At 35.3% G+C, this 9,025-nt stretch overlaps 1 long non-coding RNA gene across 1 annotated transcript; it reads left to right on the top strand.

Moving 5' to 3' along the window:
- The first annotated feature begins 5,990 nt into the window (after positions 1-5,990).
- Positions 5,991-8,415, top strand: LOC142172815 (uncharacterized). Its single transcript, XR_012701786.1, has 2 exons — positions 5,991-6,496; positions 8,084-8,415. It is a non-coding gene; the product is annotated as an uncharacterized LOC142172815 (long non-coding RNA).
- The last annotated feature ends 610 nt before the right edge of the window (positions 8,416-9,025 follow it).

The raw sequence follows: 9,025 nt of genomic DNA, 5'->3' as shown, positions 1-9,025 counted from the left end.
TTTCCAATTTAAGTGACAATATTCGAAATGGGATTATTTATTTAATTCAGAGACGCCACTTGGGAAAGGTTTGGCTTTTGGTGTCCCAAGTCACCGGTTTATCTTAAATCCCAAATCTAGGAAAATATTTGACTTTCCAAATGAAGTCTGCGAACCAGAAATTCTAAGTAAGTAATTCTGTTGACCCGAGGGAAGGTGTTAGGCACCCTCAAATCCCGTGGTTCTAGCAAGGTCTCTTAAATTGTTATAATGGCTAAATATCTTATTTATTACATGTTATTACTTATGTGCTTTCGTTAAGTTTAAAACCGCTTTTATTATTATTTATTTTTTATGGAATTACAACATTGTAAAAATGCATTTCGAACCATGTCACAATCAATGCGCCCATGGTTGTTAATACATTCCGACTCCGTTGAGATTTGGATTTGGGTCACATAAATGCGCACCCGAATTTAAGAAGGTAAGATTATTAAAATGCACGCCTGAAGCAATTATCGTATTATTATTTCTGGGTAAGGCCGTGGAATTTTGCTAAACGGCTCATCCCGAAGTCTAAGTAATTTTAATTAAACATTTATCGAGGGTCCCGCAATTTGTGCGTTTTATTTGGCGAGGCTCATCTCATTTATTTTTATCAGGATAATCCTAAAGTGCCTACATTTTCTATTAAAATTGTCTCTACAAAAATGAAAGAGAAAAGGTCTTAATTTATTTACATGCTTGAGTTGTTATAGTTGAGTTTCGAATATGATTCGTAAATTCTGAAAAATGATACAAGCAAGGCAGTCCGTTGCCAATACGGGCACAGGCCCAACGTATATGGCATTAAACTAAACCTGGGCTTCACGTATTACTAACTAATTATATTATACTAGGCATGTTCTCAGTTTGTCAAATTAAAAAAAAAAACTTGGCAATCTAATTTTAATCCTAAAACAATTACATGCTGGAATTAACCAATATTATTTAACTAAACAATTTTCTTACAAGTTCCGAAATGGTCTATTCGTTTGATTTTTAACTTAGACGGAGTTACTACACCATTTATTTATTTTTAAGCAATATATAGATAGTTCATCCGTTAAGCTATCATTGGATGTTCCATTATATATACATTAAATAGCTACATGATTCGGATTTTTGTAAGCTAAATAATTTATATATACAAATAAAATTAAGAATATAATTCAAAAATAAATTTAGAACTTCAATTCTTCATTTTTCGTATTCATGCTTCCTGTTTCAGTTTACAATAATCAGCGTGTCAGTTGTGTACCTGATATTGGAAGCAAAAGAAAAGTGAGAGATCAGCAAAAATTCAGTAGCATACAACAACAGCAGTCCCACCAACTAGTAACAACCAGCGACGAGAAACTTAGTGACAGATTTTAAAATCAAGACAAAATCCAGAAACAACAACAATCAACGGACAGAAACAAAGGGAAACTTTTCAGATTTTTGAAAGACTAGTTAGTGTTTAACTATTAATTTCTCAATCCGTATCTCAGAATATTTGGATTGTATATCAGGTGTATATTCTTCTTCTTTTGAATTCCCAGAATGTTTTTCTTTTTGTTTTTCTAAAGTCTTAGTATTTTTTTCTTTTTCGGAATTTCCTCTCTTAAATTTTTTCTTTTTCTCTCCCCCTCTTCTTTTTTCTCTCTATTTCTGTCTGTCTTCCCCTAAAATCTAATTTCAAGACTTCTACTTATATCCCATAACCCATAAATCTTTTAATCAATTAAAATCAACCCATTTTCTCTACCAAACCCATTATCTTCCCACTCATCCACATTACATTAAATAAACATATCACACCACCCCATTATATTTTGTCCCCCATGCGTAACATAAAATAATGCAAGATTCCCCCCACTAAATTTTGTCTTGTCCCCCCTTTATATTAAATAACCATATCACAACCCACCCCATTTTATTTTGTCCCTCATGCTTCAAATAAACAATTACAAAATGTACAATTCCTAAACTACCCCTCCGACCCTATTGCAAATTACTATTTTACCCCCGAAAGTACTATAATTTACCAAACTACCCATCAGCTATAACACATCAATTAATCAAACTTAACTAATAGACAATATGATTAATTTCTAACAATGTTCAAACAACAAATTTCATGAACATGAATTCTTCAACATTTCAACAACAAATCACATGAACATGATTTGAACAACAAAGAACAACTAAAATTTGATTGAACAATATTTTAGCAACAAACAATCCTATTTTCGGATTCAACAACTACAACAAACAAGTATATTTAGATTTCTAAATTCAATCATATTGAACTTAAAATCAATTCTAACAACATTACAACCAATAATTCCTATATTAAACTTTATGAGACAAATTCAAGAAATAATCACAAATGGTAAACAAGAAATCAAGCTATACAAATTTCGGATTCAAGAACAATCAAACAAAGTATGAACATGAATTAAATCTATTTTAAACAACAAACATGATGGATTTAAACGATTAAACCAACATATTTCTCTAACACAACTAAATTCTTTAGACAAATAACAAGATCGACGAAGAAACAATTATGAACTTAAACTTGAACTTAACAATATTATCAATTTCTAACAATACATAGACACATGAAACAAATTGAAGAAATAGTTAATTAAATTTCAATTTGAATCTAATAAACATTAAACTAACAAATATTCACTTAAACAATAATACAAACATGAAATGAATATGAAAACAACTAATTAAACTTCTATTTTGAAATCTGAAAATTAATTTAACAAAGCACATGAACATGAACAAACTAGAAAAATGATTTCAATGATGAACAAAGAACAAAACAAGAATTGAATTCTTTAACGATTTTGGATCCGGAAAATATCAAACAAAAATATGGACAAAAATAAAACTCAAAAAAATACTAACCGGATCGAAATAATGACGAACTTGAACGGAAACAAATCTGCCCGGAAACAAATATCGCATCCAAACTACCAATGCCCTAACGAATCTTGCCTTCAACGATAAACTCACCTTCCTTTGACGAACTCAAAACATCACACAACGACTTCGACGGATTAAACTTGATGGAGAAGCAACAACGTCGAGCAGCAGCGAAGATGCAGCAGTTAATGCAGGCAGCAGCGGCGGAACGGCAGCAGCAGCAGCGGCGGAACGACAGCAGCAGCAACGGCGCAGCAACGTCATGGACATGGCAGTCAAAACTGAGGCAGCAGCAACGCAGCTGAAGCAGTGGTGAAGCAGCAGCATGTCGGGCTGGTCGGAGAAGAGAACGGAGCAGCAACGCGAGCTGAAAAGCAACCATGGTCGTTTGGGACGATGGTGATGGCAACTATGGTTGTTTGTACGTTGGGCTTCACTGGCGGAAGGGGAAGGTCGTTGGTTGAGCCGGGGTCGTGAGGGTGACGTGCGTGTGTGTGTGTGTATCCATGGATTCTTGAGGTTGAAGGCAAAGGGAAGCCATGGGAGGTGGAGAAGCTTGGAGAAGAAGAAGATAGGGAAGGGGGGGTGGCGGATTGTTTAGAATTTTTTTAGGGTTTTTGTCTTCTTTTTGTTTTGTTTTGTTTTGTAAAATGTAAGACAAAGGGGTTTGGGTCTTTTGGGTTATGGACTGGGTCGACCCAGTTCGAAATGGACTGGGTCGTAGGGAAGATTGGGCCATTTTTTGGGCCTGTGGCTTGAAATCGAAGAAGAGGCCCAATTCCGACTTTCTTTATATTTTCGCTCTCTTTTCTTCTTTTATTTCTCTAAAACTAAATTATAAAAATACTTAAACTATTATTAAGAATTAAATTAAGTTATAAAAGCGCAAATTAACTCCCAATAACAATTAATGCACAATTAAGTAATAATTAAGCATAAAATTGTATATTTGGACATTAAATGCTAAAAATGCAAACGATGCCTATTTTTGTAATTTTTAATTTTTGTAAAACAAATTTAATTACTAACAATTGTAGAATTAAATCCTACATGCAAAATGCGACATATTTTTGTATTTTTTATTAATTTAGCAAATAAACATGCACAGACAAATACAAATAATTATTCAAAATATCACAAAATTGCACACCAAAGAAAAATCATTTTATTTTTGAATTTTTTGGGAGTAATTCTCATATAGGGCAAAAATCACGTGCTTACAGTCATTGTTCGGAAGTTGAATTTATTTTAGACATAGGGTCTCCACTCCCTAGTCGCTTTTCCAACATAGGGTTTCCACTCCCTAGTTGATTTTATTTTAGATATAGGGTCTCCACTCCCTAGTTGATTTTATTTTAGACATAGGGTATTCACTCCATGGTAGCTTTTCCAATATAGGGTCTCCACTTCCAAGTTGACTTTATTTTTAGACATAGGGTCTCCACTCCCTAGACGCTTTTCCAGCATAGAGTCTCCACTCCCTAGTTGAAGTTATTTTAGACATAGGGTTGGAAAAGGGTCTTCACTCCCTAGTTGAAGTTATTTTAGACATAGGGTCTCCACTCCCTAGTCGTTTTTCCAATATAAGGTCTCCACTCCCTCGTTGATTTTATTTTAGACATAGGGTCTCCACTCCCTAGTCGTTTTTCCAACATAGGGTCTCCACTCCATAGTTGATTTTATTTTAGACATATGATCTCCACTCCCTAGTCGTTTTTCCAACATAGGGTCTCCACTCCCTATTTGAAGTTATTTTAGACGTAGGGTCTCCACTTCCCAGTCGCTCTTCCAACATAGGGTCTCCTCTCCCTAGTTGATTTTATTTTAGACATAGGGTCTCCACTCCCTAGTCACTTTTCCAACATAGGGTCTCGACTCCCTAGTCACTTTTCCAACATAGGGTCTCGACTCCCTAGTTGATTTTAGTATAAATATAAGGCTACACTCCCTAATCTCTTTTTCCCAAGGATACACAATCCTGATTTTATTGCTTTCAATAAAGAAATAGTTTAAATTGTTTCAAATAACTCACGAAATATTTCTAGTGAAAACTGGGGCAGAAAATTTCGTTCGTTTTGTTCGCTTTGATGCCTAAACAGGTTTTTACCGTAAGGCACAATGTTTGAGATGACCAAAAGAAAAAGTCTCAACCCAAATAAAAGAAAAGAAGAAACAAGAAAAGAAGTTGAACTCTGAGTGTAAAAGCGGAGAAAAGATGCGGACTACTCAAAATTTGATTAAAGTCACAAGCTTTGCATGTCCCTCCTTGATCCGCATTCAATGAGCATCAAGGTTCAAGCAAGTCAGAGTCCGCGGGAAGAACTAACCAAGACTCAAGATCAAGTTTTTGAAGGTTTATAGATAGAAATCTTGTAATTCATAGTTGATAGGTTTAGCTAGTCAGCTTTTCCTCTTTTATTTTGGTGTAATAAGGAGCTCAGCAAGCAAAAATAACAGCAATAGCAGTGAAATCACAGTTTTCCTGTAGTCCCAGCTACCAAAACTTCCAGAACTACACTGACCTGATTCCTTTATAGCCAAGGATATGTAGGCAACCTCCGAAGCAAAGTTCGGTCAGACTCTTTCAAAAGTTGCTTTTCATGGAGTTTCAAATAGGCAAAAATTCCTCGTAATTGCTCATTTTATCTTTGCCCGAAAATCCTTCATGTTTCCGAGCAAAGAGGGGCAGCTGTGACCATGTGATTTTTGCCCTCTACGAACTACTCCTATAAAAAACCCAAGAAAATAGATTTTTCTCTTTTAATTTAGGATCAAGTAATTTTTATTATTAATACAAATGGATAATTAGTTAAATTTTGAAAATAAAGATAATTTAGGACTTAGTTTAAAGTTTATTTAAATCAATTAGTCTTTAAAAAATTTTAAAAAAGGTTTTTGGCCGAATTGGGCCATTTATTTCTAAACTAGCCCAACCCCAAATTCTCCCAAAACAGCCCCAAACCCGCCCGACCCGACCCGAACCGACCCAAAACCCATCCCTTTTAATTAAAACCTAGCTCTTTGACCTAAAGATGGGATCCCTTCCCCATTTTTCTAGATCTAGCCCAGCTTTCCCTTTTTTCTTTATTAAAAAAGATCGGATCCCACATAAAAAGAAATAGACGGAACCTTCTCAAAAAGGAGGACCTTTTCTCTGAAAAATAGAGAACGGCGATGCTCTCCTCTTTTTACATAAATTAAATAAAAGACATCGCTCTTCTCCAACTTCCCTGAATTTTATTTTGCAACTCTCAAATGATTCTGAAGAACCAAAGAGACGGCCAATGAGCCTTTACTTGGTTTGGCTGATGCTCTTGAACTATCTGAGCAGATGAATGGAAAAGCCTCCATATTGAATGAAGCTGCTCGATTTGTGAAGGACATGCATTTGAGGACAGAAAATACAACTTTGATGTCTAAATCTCAATATCTGTAGACGTGTGGGAGTATTGATGCTGCATTGTGATTTTGCTGTGCTGTTTCTGCTGATCTCCATCCTTCATTCTTGCTTTCATTTGGTTTCTTTTTGGAGTACTGTTGCCCGAGCATTTAGGTACATACCTCTATGAACTTGTAGGATTTTTATTTTAATCCATCTTCTTTATTGTTCTTCGAAATTCAGATGTGTCTGTGTGGTTCATGATGTATGTTTTGTGAACTGCTCTCTCAAAGGTGCAGACGAGTTAAATAATGGGTTTTAACTTTGTCAACTTAATTGTTGCTCATAAATGGTTTTCAAATTTAGATCTGCCCTTGTAACCTGAACTCTAATTCTTATATTTTGTAACATCATCAGCCGATACTACTCTATTTTTCTTGCTACATGAGTTTTACTTGCATCTAGATTGAAGTTGCCGATTTCATGTTTTGCATACAAAAAGAAAAGGAGGTTAAGGTAAAAGGCAGATAATCAACGAACGAAGATGAAGACAAGTAGTAAATAAGTATCACGATAGCCTTTGTACATTTTACTTGTATATGGTATGTGGGGTTCTGCTAATTGCTGTATATGAAATTTGGGGAGTAAAAGATGGGGCGGTTGGTAACATTGTCATCTTTAGTTTAAGGTGTCAACTTAAATGTGCAGATTTTAGCTTATCATTATATACATATATATAGAGGTAATTATTTTTGCAAATTGATATGGCTTTATCGAATTAAACTAATGAAAGAGCAGTATACGATCGCTATCACCAAAAATTAGTCATAAAGGAGACAATAAATTTTGTACAGATTCCCTGATCCTTGTTTTTATATCTAAGTGTTCCCTTTATAGTTTGAATTAAATCATTTTTTTATATACAATTGTTACATTGATGTAATAGTTTGGTTTTAATATGGACAGTAAGTTGCTTAACTAGTTCCAATGAATTTGAATGATAAGATTGAATGTAACACGATGATGAGATGACTGATTTTAGGTTTACTAAATCATGTACTAATTTGTTTGAGACGCGATTAATAAATCATCATAGTTACGGGTACGGTTTATTTCCAAATTTGGGGGCATATTTCATGTGACCTGATTGCAACAACTCCGAATATTAATAAAATAAACATGTCGCGAATCACGGGTGTATTTCATGTAGCGTGGTTCGCGGCGTGTCCAAAAGAAGACAAGTGTACGACAACCGTAACTTATTCAAGAAATAATTCCATAAATCCTAAAAGCATTTTAAAATAAATAAAAGCGGTTATAAAGATAAAAATGTACAATAGGTTTAAAACATGTAGTAAATCAGATAATTAGGCCAATTTTAATAGTTTAAGCAATCGTGTTAGAACCACGGAACCCCGGAATGCCTAACACCTTCTCCCGAGTTAACAGAATTCCTTACTTAGAATTTCTGGTTCGCAGACTTTTAAAATAAAGTCAAAATTTTCTCGATTTGGGATTTTTAAAATAAATCGGTGACTTGGGACACCAAATAAACTATCCCAAGTGGCGACTCTGATAATTAAAATAATTCCATTTAGAATAATGTCACTTTAATTGAAAAAACTCCCCTATATACTCGGAGTATAAAAAAGGAGGTGTGACAGTCACCTCCATGACGTGGACCTTATTACCCTCTCGAGCAACCAGTACCACATCTGGGTCAAACTTTTCAGCAAGTTGAAATAATATGGGGAACTGCAGAAGAAGAAGCATTAACTGGGCTGAGGAATTTATTCCTGGAGGACGAAGACATGGATTGCAGTTCAATAATCGAGGAGGAAGAAGAAGAAGACCTCACTATTCAGACTGTGGAGAAGGGAGCTGTTCTCAAGAACTGGACTGCCACACCATCTCGGGCCCGCCGAGTCCCTAGGTAGCTTGGCAGATTTTATTTCTATAGTCATTCTATGCATATAAGATTTTCAGTAATTTTGTTTTAAAGACTTACTTGTTTCAAAATAAATGCTCAATTCATCGAGTTGTACTTGTTTGGATGTTTTCAGTTCTAATCAAATGCATTGCTCTTTATTATTCATTGTTATCTTCCACATTTTTTCTTTCTACAACATTATTATTACTTTTCCTGGTGAACCAGTGACTGTGACATGTAATGAGGCAGTGCAATATGAGGATAGTGATTCAGATGAAGAAGATGAAATACCTGAGGAAGTTGTGAGGGAGGTTGAAAACTTTGAGAACAAGCCTAAATCCAACCTAGACAAAACCGAAGTAGTAAATCTGGGGGACACCGAGACCGTCAAGGAGACTCGCATCAGCATTCACTTATAACCGACAGAGAAAGAGGAGTACATTCGATTCTTAAAGGAGTATGAGGACATTTTCGCATGGCCATATGATGACATGACCGGTTTGGGCACGTCCATAGTGGCTCACAAGTTGCCTACCAATCCCATGTGTCCGCCGGTGAAGCAGAAACTCAGAAAATTCAAACCAAATATGAGCCTGATAATCAAGGAGGAAGTTACTAAGCAGATCAAAGCCAAAGTCCTTAGGGTGGTTGAGTACCCAACCTGGTTAGCTAACATTGTGCCAGTTCCGAAGAAAGATACGAAAGTCAGAGTATGTATTGACTATCGAGACTTAAACAGAGCAAGTCCCAAGGAAAACTTTCCACTGCCAAAT

This window comes from Nicotiana tabacum, chromosome 18, assembly GCF_000715075.1.
Source record: "Nicotiana tabacum cultivar K326 chromosome 18, ASM71507v2, whole genome shotgun sequence".
Classification (NCBI taxonomy): domain Eukaryota; kingdom Viridiplantae; phylum Streptophyta; class Magnoliopsida; order Solanales; family Solanaceae; genus Nicotiana; species Nicotiana tabacum.
This window is presented reverse-complemented; position numbering and strand designations above follow the sequence as displayed.